We start from the raw sequence: 14,411 nt of genomic DNA, 5'->3' as shown, positions 1-14,411 counted from the left end.
GGGCCACAGTGTCCCCCAACACCCCCTGTCTCAGTCTCCAGTATCTATGCTGCAATAGTCTATGTGCGGGGGGGCGGGGGGGGGGGGGGGGTTTGGCTAGGGTCAGTCTGTCCTATCTGGTGTAATTCTCCTGTCTTATCTGGTGTCCTTTGTGATCTTAAGTTTGCTCCTTCTAATTATCCCATCTCTCTCTCTCACTCTATCTCTCTCCCCTCCCAGAGGACCTGAGCCCTAGGACCATGCCTCAGGACTACCTGGCCTGACGACTCCTGGCTGTCCTCGTCCCCAGTCCACCTGGTCGTGCTGCTTATCCAGTTTCTGCTGTTCTGCCTGCGGCTATGGAACCCTGACCTGTTCACCGGATGTGCTACACTTTTAGAAAAAAGTGCTATCTAGAACCTAAAAGTGCTAACTAGAACCTAGAAGAACCCTTTTTGGTTCCATGTAGAACCCTTTTTGCTTCCATGTAGAACCCTTTTTGGTTCCAGGTAGATCCCTTTTGGTTCCAGGTAGAAAGGGTTCTACCTGGAACCAAAAAGGATTCTATCTGGAACCAAAAAGGGTTCTCCTATGTGGAAAGACGAAGAACCCTTTTGGAACCCTTTTTTCTAAGAGTGTACCTTATCCTGGACCTGCTGTTTCGACTCTCTCTCTCTCTCTCTCTCTCTCTACTGCACCTGCGGTCTCGACCTCTCTCTCTACTGCACCTGCGGTCTCGACCTCTCTCTCTACTGCACCTGCGGTCTCGACCTCTGAATGCTTGGCTATGAAAAGCCAACTGACATTTACTCCTGTGCTGACCTGTTGCACCCTCTATAACCACTGTGATTATTGTTAGACCCTGCTGGTCATCTATGAACATTTCAACATCTTGAAGAACGATCTGGCCTTAATGGCCATGTACTCTTATAATCTCCACCGGGCACACCCAGAAGAGGACTGTCCACCCATCAGAGCCTGTTTCCTCTCTAGGTTTCTTCCTAGGTTCCTGCCCTTCTTGGGAGTTTTTGCTAGCCACCGTGCTTCTACATCTGCATTGCTTACTCTTTGGGGTTTTAGGCTGGGTTGCTGTATAATCACTTTCTGACATCTGCTGACGTAAAAAGGGCTTTATAAATACATTTGATTGATTGATTGATTAATGATATATCACTACTATCAGTTCCCTTTCTGAGGGACATTGGGGTTTGGCTGCAACACAGTGTTTGCCCTCCCGTCAAACTTTAAGATAAGTAACTGGACTTCCCCATTGAAATGTATGCTGCGGTATGTGTCTCTAAGAGGCCTAGTGCGAACGGATGTCTCTGGTAACAGGTTGGCTGACAGTGCAGATGACCATCGTTGACACTTGGTGACAGACAGAGAGGGATTTTGAACGTCAAATTTAAGGGTCATACAGTTTAAGCCCTGCCGATCATAGTTATTGCACAGCATGTGGCTTGTCTGTTGTCAGCGCTTCAAAGTGAGATCAAGGATTGGAGTGTTAGAAGTCTAAGCTTTACTGGAACACACATTCTTGAACTTTCTTGAATTGTCTACTTTCTTGTGTGTGGGTATCAGAGAGAATAACCAAGGATTGCTTTGGTGCTAGTCTGTCTGTGACTTTTCACAACCTCTGTAAGAACCTATTTGAATGTAAGTGTTGACCAAAACGAGCGTGTGTACATGTTATACAGGCATGTAAATGAATGAATGTGCTACAGTAATCTAGCGTATCCTCGTTATATACATTCTAATCATAACCTCAGTGGGGTTGTTAAAACAGTATGAGATGACATACAGGGACGGCCCCTCCGGCTGATCTCTCTCACCTGGTGCCTCTGCCAGAAAACATCCCAACAGGTGCCACATAAAGCTGCTGGGAACACATTACCAGCCCCAATAAAGGAGCCCAAATGGGGCCTCACTCTCTTGTTAGACGCTGGCAGTTTCACAAAAGCACGTTCATCACCTTAACCTTCAGGCCCAGTCAGAGATCTGATGGGGCAATGGCCGCTCCACCAGAGAGTGTGGAGGGAATCGCGTGCCGGAAGAGTTGGCAGCGCTCCAGACATCGTGCATGGAGTACTGCCAAACACTGAAACAAGGGGACCGCCTTGGAGAGACACACAAACAAACACACAAGCACTCATAAATAATATACCATTTAGCAGACGCTTTTATCCAAAGCGACTTACAGTCAAGTGTGCATACATTTTTACGTATGGGTGGTCCCAGGGATCTAACCCACTACCCTGGCGTTTCAAGCGCCATACTCTACCAATTGAGCTACAGAGGACCACGCAGTGAAGCACGCCCTGGGTACGAAAGTGGAGGTCACAGAAAGTGACCCTGTTCAGAGACAGGGGTCGGCAAATGATTAGTCAGTGCAGTAAAAATTCCTGGATCCAGGTGTAGGCCAATAAAGAGTGACGCAAGGCCCCATTAGCCTGCAATGCTTTCCACTTGACCAAGGCAACCGTCACAGCACTTAGGAGGGTCGTTCCAACTACTCTGACCCCAGACCGCCAGGCCTCAAACCTGAACTCCATACTATATTCCCTTGTTCTTACATATACAGTCATATCCTCCTGACTGTACGTATAGTATATATCTGTGTTTTATCCTCTGTAATAGTAGGCTATATCAGGATTGTTAAACCTATAGATCCAGAAACATCATTTTGGGCCCAGATGGTCTCTTCTCCATATGAGGGATACTTTGAGTCAATTTAGTTTTCTTGTGGATGCTACTGTATGTTTTTAGCTTTCCTCTAAATTACAAATGAAGCTGTAGTCTCTCATGCTGTCATCTTTGTTTAACTTTTTAATTTTGGAACTCAGCTGGTAAAAATATACATAGAAAAGGAACCAAGTGTATTTCAGGTCCACCCACTCACAACTAAATATCATACAGGAAGGTATGTTTTAGTACGCACATATTTTTGGTTCGTGAGAGCCTCATCTAAAGATCTTTGGGAATCCAATCCTGGAGAAAGCACTAGAGCAGGTGTATTCAACTCTTACCCTATGAGGTCCGCAGCCTGCTGGTTCTCTGTTCTACCTGATAATTAATTGCACACACCTGGTGTCCCAGATCTAAATCAGTCCCTGATTAGTGGGGAACAATGAAAAAACGCAGTGGCACTGGCTTCGGAGGTCCAGAGTTGAGTTTGAGGGCACTAGATAAAGTTATTATTGAGAAGGTTCACATCCTATCATAGGGCAAGATATTAGTAGGCCTACACATGTGCATAACTGAGCTATAGAAAGCCTTGATATCAGCTTACAAACTTTTTATAGTATTTCCTGTCCGACATCACAAAGTTAAACTTATGAGAGTGAGATTTTTTTTCTTCCCATATTAGTCTTTTTTTAGAACAGAGACCAATATTGTTACAAATCGGAAAAAGCTTGCAATGGACCCCACCCACTATCCCTCATTCCATGAAGAAGAAAGAAACAAAAACAAGACGAAAACTAAAATGTAGCCTCTAATGCACCTAATAAATCAAGTCAATTCTGATTAAACAAATGAAGGCAGGGCCTAACCAGGATCTGAGCGTGTGTGTGTTTAGATTGTGTTAATCTGGTTATTACTATAAGTACTGGGTATGTGTTGGGCCTGGATGCTTACTTCAGTCTGTTTTATAGACTGAGCGGCTGCGACCTGAGGAGGACCCAGCCCCTCTAGCAGGGAAGGCAGCCACATCTTGATTACGGAAGGCTCAGTGATTGTTATTATGAACAGTGCTTTTCTTGGAATGTACATGCACATTGTAATTGTTGTCTATCATGCGTCTTCCGAGTCTCTTTGTCTCTTGTCAGCGGCTTGCTAATTGTGGAACTTCGTCAGACACCCCTGTTACTCTCCAGCACTTTCGTAATCTGTCACTTGTATTTTTGGCAGGGTCGGGGTGCTTTTCCATTCAAGGTTTGGATGGCGAGACTTGCATAACATAATAAAAAAAACAGCGGTTGGATTTCCCCCTTTGGATAAAGAGTAATTGCTGTTGACATGGACAGTGGGATGAAGTGAATTCTATGCAGTTTGGCAGGGTATTGATCACAGTTCTACTTGTGTTGAAAGACTTGTGTACACAGACCTTACTCTGACGCCTGCAGCTTTTAAAAGGCTCCGAGACAGAGGCAAAGTGCTTTCGATTTATCTGATCCTTCCTTAGTTTTCATTGTGCTTTCCAAATTACATTTGGATCACTACCATACCCTCTCTGATGTGACAGTATACAGTATGACGTTTCTAGTCAGTGATACTGTAGTTACAATCTAATTGTTGCTGTGGACAATAAAAGTCCTGGCGGTGATTTTACTATAGTGGATAAATGCCATAATAGTTACAGAATTATGAACGTTATCATTTGAAGATTTTAATGGACCTTCGAAAATTCCCAGCTGTTTAGCAGACCATGCTCCCACCTCACCATGGTCAGAGAGGGTCAAAGGTCCACCTTTTAGGGCTTTAAAGAAGAGCCTTGTAGTGTACAGGAATCATGACCAGATAAAGCCACTCACCAGTCAAGTATCAGTGGTATGCACATCTGCTTGCACTGCAGAACGTTAAAGAGTCAGCTCAGAGTACAGAAACCTATTCTGTGGATTTCTGTGAAATGAATCCATATTATAGTGATGTCTAACATATCTTTGCTTTTGGAACTATGTTTTAGGAACATTTTATTAGAGTGACTCAGCTACCAGCAGACTCTTTTGTTTCCTTGAACACAGACTGTATGTTAGCCCAGAGAAGAGGGACAACTTGGCTCAGAATGACTGTACACAATGAGTGTGCTCTCTCCTTTTATACCCCTTAAAATAGCTGCCCTCCCATTGGCTGAGAGAAGGTTCTCACTGAATCACACTGGGCCAATAAGAGAGTAGCACTTCCTGTTCTGTGAAAGATGTTTCCTGTTGATAGTTAAGTGTCGGGGGACAACCCATTGGCGAGCTAGCAGTGTTTTCGTGACCTTTGTGAGCCCTGCGGAAACATTGATGGTGATAGCGCTGTGCGGTGTGTATCGGCACATGGCCCGTGCAGCCACGTGAGAATCAGTGTTTGGGTCAGAAAGTAAACACAGCATAGCGTTGTGCCTCAGCCCAAGCACACATTCCCAGCACTGCACTCAAACAGCACAGACAGATGGCCCATATCTTTCGCTATTGTTGGACGTTCTTGGTGGCTCTTCCAAGAACGTCTACGCAGTTTTGATTGTGTTGTGTTTATCGCGCATCAACTAAAACAGTGCAGGCCCGGCCAAGAACCTGGAGGGGGGATTTGGTGCGCACACACCTCTCTTTATGTTTCTAGCACACCCCCAACCTCAGCTTCCATCTTGTCCCTTAAGAAGTTTGGCCTGCAGGACCTTTCTCAAAGACTCCAGACAGCACTCAGCCTATGAGCTACTACAGTATAACTCTTCTAAGTCAGATTCATGCGGAGGTGCAGAATGCTTCATGCCCTGCATGTTACCACCCTGTTCACTAACAGCAGTTGTCTATGTCTAGAATAGTTTTCAGGAAGTGAAAGAAATTGTATTCTTCCCCCTAGGAAAGGTTTTATGTAATGTTTTGTTATTAATTGTCCAGCTTCCCTTATTGTTCCATGGTTTTCCTCGACTTGTCAACAGACGGACAGCTTCACGTAAACATATACAGTACTGCGTTTGACATTAATGATGTAACTGGGAGTGTAGGATGTGGTTTGGTAATGCTTAATCTGTTTGGTCACGTAGGACTAGTGATCAACCTTTATGGGAATTGAGCTGTTGTTGTGTGATAGGACTGAGGTGGGTGTTACAGGAACAAAGACCACAGAAGTATTTGGAACATTATGCGGTGTGGTGTGTGCACGCACACTCAAAACGAGTTGGCCTACAGTCTCCAATGAATGAGTTCAGTGAGTTCAGAACACCTTACACTCTCCTCTGTGTACGTCTGACTTTTTCAACTTTCTGCTATACATACTCAGAGTCAGTACTTACAACTGAAACTTGTAAGAAGCCGAGAAGAATCGCTGCGATTTATCCTTCAACCAAAACTTGACAGGAAGCCCTGGAATCAGGAAATGGTTGAATTCTGTTTCCTGTGTGCGGCTCAAGCCACTGAAACAAACTTGCGGCGGGTCTCCCAACATAGGATCCCCTGTGTTCAGCATCTTAATCAGCCAAACATGGCTCCCCTGGCCCTGGTCCTCCTCGACAGCAGAAAGAGACCACTGTAGTGTAAAGGCTGCTTTTGTATTTCAGGAAACTATTTTTTATGAGCCCTTTCAAGGTACAATACTTAGAAAATGTACACTGTTTACTGTTATTCTCTATGGTGTGTTGCATGTTGTGCTGATAACTGATTACTATGACTCTGAATTTAAATGATTAATACAAAAATTATGTGCACTACATATCACATTGGTATTATTAATCTAATTATTAAGATGAACTTGTTAACTGTTATTAATGAATGGGTAACTAACGCTTCATAGTTTTTACCCACAACTTGCAAGCCTATATTTGTAAGACATTACCAAATTAATTCATTATAAATGTTTATGGATAATAGATAATATGTCATCTATCAGGTGTTGTTCTGATAAGTTCAGACTCAAATGGAGATGAGAATGCAGAGACACATTGCCTCTGGTTAGTGACAAGCCTCAAACGGAATGATGTGTATTTACAGTAGCCTAATATGTCAGGGTTACTCACACTCTCACCCTGCTGGGAATGATCCCTGCTTAGCCTCTGGCGTTGGAGTCATTCATAGTTTACCACTCGTCTGATCTCCATCCCACACTGCTGTTGATTCTCAATGGAATTCAATTCCGTTCAAAAAGCTTAATCATGCACATAAGATGGAAAAGTGTCTCATAACACACAACACATTCAAAACAACAACGCTCGACAATGAGACATGTAGGACACCTTGAACTTGTATCTCGACCTCACTGACCTGCTCCGTATTGCAACCTATGGCTGTGACTTACTATGGGAACAACTACATTGATTACAAGAGGCTGGGTCCCATGATAGTGAATCCTCACACACATAGTGAAAACTAATATTATTGCTGCACACAAACAGAATAATAAATAATAATATGCCATTTAGCAGACGCTTTTATCCAAAGCGACTTACAGTCATGTGTGCATACATTTTTACGTATGGGTGGTCCCAGGGATCGAACCCACTACCCTGGCGTTACAAGCGCCATGCTCTACCAGCTGAGCTACAGAAGACAACACAGAAGGAGCAGTATTTCACCTGATCATCTAAAGGGTATTACAGTATGTTAGCAAATGGTGAACACAACAGTTTTCTCGGGCTCCTATGTCATCAGTAACTGATATTAATCATAGGAACATGATTTGATTTTTGAGATTAGAGAGTTTAATAGTCACATGTACAGGGTTGCAGATGTAATTACAGAGTACAGTGAAATTCTTGAGCTCCGAGCTCCAACAATGCAGGACAAAGTGAAATAAAACAATATAATAATATAATAATAATAATAATAATAATATTAACAACTTTGTCAATGATAAATGTCCATTGGGGTGGGGGCAGGATAAATGTCAGCTGGGGTGGGGGGGTGGTAGGAAGTCTGCAGGGGCAGGAGGGGGACAGGGGGAGAAGGTAGCTGACTAGTGGTGTCTATTCAGCAGCCTGATGGTCTGGGGGTATAAGCTATTGGCAAGTCTTACAGTTTTTTCCATGACGCTCCTATACTGCCCACGTCTGAGTGATGGAAACGGGGAGAACAGGCCATGGCTCGGGTGGCTAAGGTCCCTGATGATCTTCCTAGCCTTCCTGCGACACCTGGTGTTGTAGGTGTCCTGGAGGGCAGGCAGTGTGCACTAAATGGTGTGTTCAGCTGAGCGCACCACCCTCTGTATCGCCTTGCTGTCCGCGGCGGTGGAGTTGCCGTACCAGGCTGTGATACAGCCCGACAGTATGCTCTTGATCGTACTCCTGTAGAACACTGTGAGGGCCCTCGGGAACAGGCCGAATTTCATCAGCATCCTGAGGTTGAAGAATCGCTGTCATGCCTTCTTCAGCGTGGTGCACGTGTGGTTTGTGTACGCTGAGAAACGTGACGTTTTTGACCGTCTCCATTGCGGCCCCGTTGATAAGGATGGGGGTGTGCCCAGTCTGGTTCCTCCTGAAGTCCACAATTAGCTCCTTTGTTTTGTTTTGTTTTACTGACGAGGGAGAGGTTGTTTACCTGGCACCATGCCGTCAAAGTGCCTACCTCCTCCCTGTAGGTCGTCTCGTCGTTGTTGGTAATCAGGCACACTACTGTCGTGTCTTTAGTGAACTTGATGATGGGGTATACAGGGATTACAGGAGGGGACTGAGGACGGACCCTTGTGGGGCCCCCGTGTTGAGAATCAGTGTCGAAGAGGTAATGTTGCCTACCCTCACCACCTGGGGACAGCCCGTCAGGAAGTCCAGGACCCAGTTGCATAGGGAGGAGTTCAGTCCCAGGGCCGTGAGCTTTGTGGTGAGCTTAGAGGGCACTATGGTATTTGTATTTATTAAGGATCCCCATTAATTCCTGCCAAGGCAGCAGCTACTCTTCCTGGGGTCCAGCAAAATTAAGGCAGTTATATACAATAAAAAAAACATTACATTACATTTCACAACAGATTTCACAACACATTAAGTGTGTGCCCTCAGGCCCCTACTCTACTATCACATATCTACAACACAAAATACATGTGTACGTGTGTGTGTGTTATCATGTGTGTGTGTGTATGTGTGTGTCTGTGCCTGTGTATGTGTCTCTTCACAGTCCCCATTGTTCCATAAGGTCTATTTTTTTATCAGATTTCTTAAGCCCGAGCTGTAGTCGATGAACAGCATCCTCACATATGCATTCCTTTTGTCCAGGTGGGTGAGGGCAGTGTGCAGAGCAATGGCTATTGCGTCATCCATGGAGCTCAGTTGGTAGATCATGGTGCTTGCAACGCAAGGGTTGTGGGTTCGATTCCGACGGGGGCACCAGTATGAAAAAATGTATGCACTCACTAACTGTAAGTCGCTCTGGATAAGAGCATCTGCTAAATGACTAAAATGTAAAAAAAAAAAGAATGTAGATTGATGGACTTTAATAGGCATTTTAAAAAAAAGGGAATTGGAGAGGATCGAGTGTGTCGGGGAGGGAGGAAGTGATGTGGTCTTTGACTAGACTCTAGAAGCACTTCATGATGACGGAAGTGAGTGCTACGGGTCGGTAGTAATTCAGTTCAGTTACTTTCCCTTTCTTGGGCACGAGGACATCTTGAAGCAGGTGGGGATAGCGGCCTGAGCTAGAGAGAGATTGAAAATGTCTGAAAACATAACAGCTAGCTGGTCTGCACATGCACTGAGAGCGCGGCTAGGGATGCCGTCTGGACCGGCAGCCTTTGCGAGGGTTAACACGGTGCAGACCGTAAGTACGTAGCCCTCGTTGTCCTCTCCTGCACCACTCAGAGTCCTTGTTGTGTTCAAAGCGTGAGAAAATGCAGGTACAGGTGAAGTGTCAGTGTCAAGCCTACAGTTATAACGCTTTATCGTGCCTCAGTATAACCTGGCAAATCACTCTGCTTGGATGGCTCTCTCTTCTAGAATATTCTTACTACAGCATAACATAAACAGTTATATTCCTGCTATATTTTATCATATATCCACTTGTGCTAAGAATAGTTTGATTTGATTTAGTCTGATGTTTTATAGACTGTTACACTGTTGGCAAATGTTTTCATTTGCACTACAGTTGCGTAATGTAAAACCCAAGACATGACTCTGTGTAGGGAATTTAGTTCAGTCCATTGTTCTGTAGTCCAAAGTGTGTCAAACGAATGCAGTATGTGTGTGAATGATTACAACCAGTTTTTTACCTTCGATTTTCTAAGTTACTGCCCATAAAGCCCAGGTTGTAAAATACCAGCCAATTCAAAATATTCCTGAATATTTGTGGTTTTGAGCCTTTCCGCTCCACATTCTACAGTCCTGTGCTGTTAGTTTCTCAGGTGGCTTCAAATTCCCCACTTTGTCAGTAGTACCGATCACAGAAGACACTTCATTCCTGGCTGAATATGAGTCCTTGTTCTGTGTTTTGCGCCTACCACCAACCATTGACTGTTTTTTCTCTCTGGACCTGGGATTTTCAATGCACCTTTGATGGCAGACAGATTTGTAGTTTGTATTCACAAAGCCCTTGTGGAAAAAACGCATGACACCTCACATGCTTATAAGGGCCTCTGTTTTTGGACTGAAATGACTAAATTATTACAACAACAAAGGAGTTGTGAAGCCTCAAGGCCTGTAGTGGCTGACTTTGAGAGTTGTTTGTGAAGAATTGCTAATGCTCTATGCTACTTTATTCTATATTTCAAACATATAGATATATACAGTACCAGTCAAAAGTTTGGACACACCTACTCATTCAAGGGTTTTTCTTGATTTTTACTATTTTCTACATTGTACATCAAAACTACATATGGAATCATGTAGTTGTCACGGATTCTGCCGAGGCTGCTCCTCCTCCTTGTTCGGGCAGGCTTCGGCGTTCGTCGTCCCCGGAGTACTAGCTGCCACCGTTGAATGTTTCTATGTTTGATTGCTTTTGTCTGTCTATTGCACCTGTGTCCGTTTGTGTCTGATTATGTGTTCTATAAGTTGCCTGTTTTGTATTGGTTAGGTTGTGTGTTGTTTTTCACATGTCAGTTAGTGCTGCGTGTTTGCTCTGTTTGTTGTTTTGGAGTTTACGCACTGTTTGCGTAATCGCTCGCCTCTGTGTGTTTTTGAGGCCGTTTATTGTATTTTTGCCTAGTGGTTAACTAGTAAACTTTGTTGGACTAAGCTTCGGTGTCCTGCGCCTGACTTCCACACCACACTTACATCAGCCCTTGACAGAACACAACACCATTATGGAGTCAGCAGGAGCAGCGGCGGCACCCAAGTCGCTGGAGGATCGGATCAGCGACCAAGACACCATGATCCGGCAACTTGGGGCCGCCATGAACGAGGTGTCCAACACTCTACGCCGGTTGGTTACGGGAGAGGTGCCCACGCCTTCGCACACCTTACCATCACCATCGGCCAGTCCTCCTCTCCCAGCACCGGAACCCAGTGGCATTCGGCTCTCGCTCCCGAGGGCATATGATGGTTCTGCAGCCGGGTGTCAGGGGTTCCTCCTGCAGGTGGAACTATACCTGGCCACCATACACCCGGTGCCCTCGGGATACGAGAGCGTCTCCGCCCTCATCTCCTGTCTATCCGGCAAGGCGTTGGAGTGGGCCAACGCCGAATGGAGGGGAATAGACGCCGCTACCATCACCTACGCGGAGTTCTCCCGCCGCTTCAGGGCTGTGTTCGATCATCCACCTGAGGGGAAGGCGGCGGGGGAGCGTCTGTTCCACCTCCGACAGGGGAAGAGGGGTGCACAGGAGTTCGCCCTGGAGTTCCGGACTCTAGCGGCGGATGCGGGGTGGAATGAGAGGGCCCTCATCGACCATTACCGGTGTAGCCTATGAGAGGACGTTCGTCGTGAGCTGGCCTGCAGGGACACCAACCTATCCTTCGACCAGTTGGTGGACATTTCCATCCGTCTCGACACCCTGCTGGCTACCCGCGGACGTCCCGAGTGGGGGTCATCCATTCCACCCTCCAGCACCTCCGAGCCGATTCCCATGGAGCTCGGGGGTGCTGGCGCTAGGGAGAGGAGGAGAGAGAACCCGAGGGGGGCCGTCCCCTGCACCAACTGTGGCCGTGGAGGACACACTGCGGCTAGGTGCTGGGGAGGGTCTCCTGGGAGAGGGGACAACAGGTCACGCACCGGGGAGTCATTTCAGGTGAGTAGGCGCCCCACTTACCCAGAGCTCTCTGTTGGTCACATGAGTATACCTGTGAGATTTCCACAGGTGGCACCTCATTCCTAGCATAAGGCGCTAGTAGATTCAGGCGCAGCTGGGAATTTTGTTGATTGTGAATTTTGTTATAGGCTAGGAATTCCCCTTCGGCCGGTAGAAGTCCCTTTTCCTGTTCATGCCCTAGACAGCCGGCCGCTGGGGTCGGGGTTGATCAGAGAAGTCACAGCACCACTTAAGATGACGGCGCAGGGGGGTCATGAGGAGATCATTCAGTTTTATCTGATCGACTCTCCTGCGTATCCCATGGTGCTGGGGCTTCCCTGGTTAAGCGCCCATGATCCTACCATTGCGTGGCAACAGAGGGCTCTTATGGAGTGGTCTGCCCAGTGTGTAGGGAAATGTCTAGGTGTTTCCTTAGGGGCGACCTCGGTGGAGAGTCCGAACCAAGTGCCCGCAATGCGCATTCCCCCTGAATATGAGGATTTAGCACTTGTGTTTAGCAAAGCGAGGGCAACACGGCTACCTCCTCATAGACAGGGGGACTGTGCGATAGATCTCCAAACAGGAGCGGCACTTCCGCGGAGCCGTGTGTATCCCCTGTCTCAAGAAGAGACAGCGGCTATGGAGACTTACATAGCCGAGTCCTTGGCACAGGGATACATCCGGTCCTCCACTTCCCCGGTTTCCTCGAGTTTCTTCTTTGTGAAGAAGAAGGACGGGGGTTTGCGCCCGTGTATTGATTACCGTAGTCTCAATCAGATCACAGTTAAGTACAGTTACCCTCTTCCTCTGATTGCGACTATGACGGAGTCATTACGCGGAGCGCGGTTCGTCACAAAGTTGGATCTCAGGAGTGCGTACAATCTGGTGCGCATTAGGGAGGGGGATGAATGGAAAACAGCATTTAGCACCACCTCGGGTCATTACGAGTATCTCGTCATGCCATACGGGTTAATGAATGCTCCTTCAGTCTTCCAATCCTTTGTTGACGAGATTTTCCGGGACATGCATGGGCAGGGTGTGGTAGTATACATTGACGACATCCTAGTGTACTCTTCTACCCGAGCCGAGCATGTAGCCCTGGTGCGCCGAGTATTGAGGAGGCTGTTGGAGCATGACTTGTATGTTAAGGCAGAGAAATGCCTGTTTTTCCAGGAGTCCATCTCCTTTTTGGGTTATCGATTGTCCGCGTCTGGTGTGAAGATAGAGGTTGACCGTGTGTCGGCCGTGCGTAATTGGCAAACTCCAACCACTGTAAAAGAGGTGCAGCAGTTTTTGGGTTTTGCTAATTACTACCGGAGGCTTATCCGGGGCTTTGGACAGGTGGCAGCTCCCATTACGTCCCTGCTAAAGGGGGGTCCGGTGCGTTTGCAGTGGTCAGCTGAAGCGGACAGGGCATTTGTTAGACTGAAGAACCTGTTCACTTCGGCTCCGGTGCTGGCGCATCCGGACCCCGCTTTACCATTTCAAGTTGAGGTAGACGCGTCCGAGGCCGGTATTGGGGCAATCCTGTCGCAACGGTCCGGCACGCCACCCAAGCTCCGCCCCTGTGCGTTCTACTCTAAGAAGCTCAGCTCGGCGGAGTGTAATTATGACGTAGGGGACAGGGAGCTGTTGGCTGTAGTCCAGGCCCTAAAGGTGTGGAGGCATTGGCTTGAGGGGGCTCAACACCCTTTCCTCATTCTGACTGACCACCGTAACCTGGAGTACATCCGGGCAGCTAGGAGATTGAACCCTCGTCAGGCTAGGTGGAACATGTTCCTGACCCGGTTTGTTTTTAAGATCACATACATCCCAGGGTCCCAGAACGGTAAGGCAGACGCCCTGTCCCGGCGGTATGACACAGAGGAGAGGTCCATCGAGCCTACTCCCATACTGCCGGAGTCTTGTCTGGTGGCTCCGGTTGTGTGGGAGGTCGATGCGGAGATCGAGCGGGCACTGCGTACCGACCCTACTCCCCCCGAGTGTCCTGTGGGGCGGACGTACGTTCCGCTCGAGGTTCGTGACCGCCTTATTTATTGGGCTCATACATCACCCTCCTCTGGACATCCAGGTATTGGCCGGACAGTGCACTGCCTTAGCGTGAAATACTGGTGGCCAATGTTAGCTAGGGATGTGAGGGTTTATGTCTCCTCCTGCTCGGTGTGCGCCCAGTGTAAGGCGCCTAGACATTTGCCCAGGGGAAAGTTACATCCCCTGCCCGTTCCACAACGACCATGGTCCCACCTCTCGGTGGATTTTGTGACCGACCTTCCCCCCTCCCAGGGGAATACCACCATTTTGGTCGTTGTGGACCGGTTTTCCAAGGCCTGTCGTCTCCTCCCAATGCCGGGTCTCCCTACTGCCCTACAGACCGCTGAGGCCCTATTTACCCACGTGTTCCGGCACTATGGGGTCCCCGAGGATATTGTGTCTGACCGAGGTCCCCAGTTCACCTCCAGAGTCTGGGGGGCGTTCATGGAACGCTTGGGGGTCTCGGTGAGCCTTACCTCGGGGTACCACCCAGAGAGCAATGGGCAGGTTGAACGAGTCAACCAGGATGTGGGTAGGTTTCTGAGGTCCTATTGCCA

The 14,411-nt window shown here is 47.4% G+C and overlaps 1 long non-coding RNA gene across 1 annotated transcript in view; it reads left to right on the top strand.

Annotated features, from left to right (window-relative positions):
• LOC311136954 overlaps positions 1-3,961 on the top strand; it is a 58,941-nt gene extending 54,980 nt beyond the window's left edge. The window contains exon 2 of the long non-coding RNA XR_014613902.1: positions 220-3,961. This is a non-coding gene — a long non-coding RNA (uncharacterized lncRNA). The remainder of the gene's footprint in view (positions 1-219) is intronic.
• The last annotated feature ends 10,450 nt before the right edge of the window (positions 3,962-14,411 follow it).

Source organism: Coregonus lavaretus, assembly GCF_964263955.1.
Source record: "Coregonus lavaretus genome assembly, chromosome: 11".
NCBI lineage: Eukaryota > Metazoa > Chordata > Actinopteri > Salmoniformes > Salmonidae > Coregonus > Coregonus lavaretus.
The sequence above is the reverse complement of the archived record's forward strand: the minus strand, read 5'-3'. Positions and strand labels throughout refer to the sequence as shown.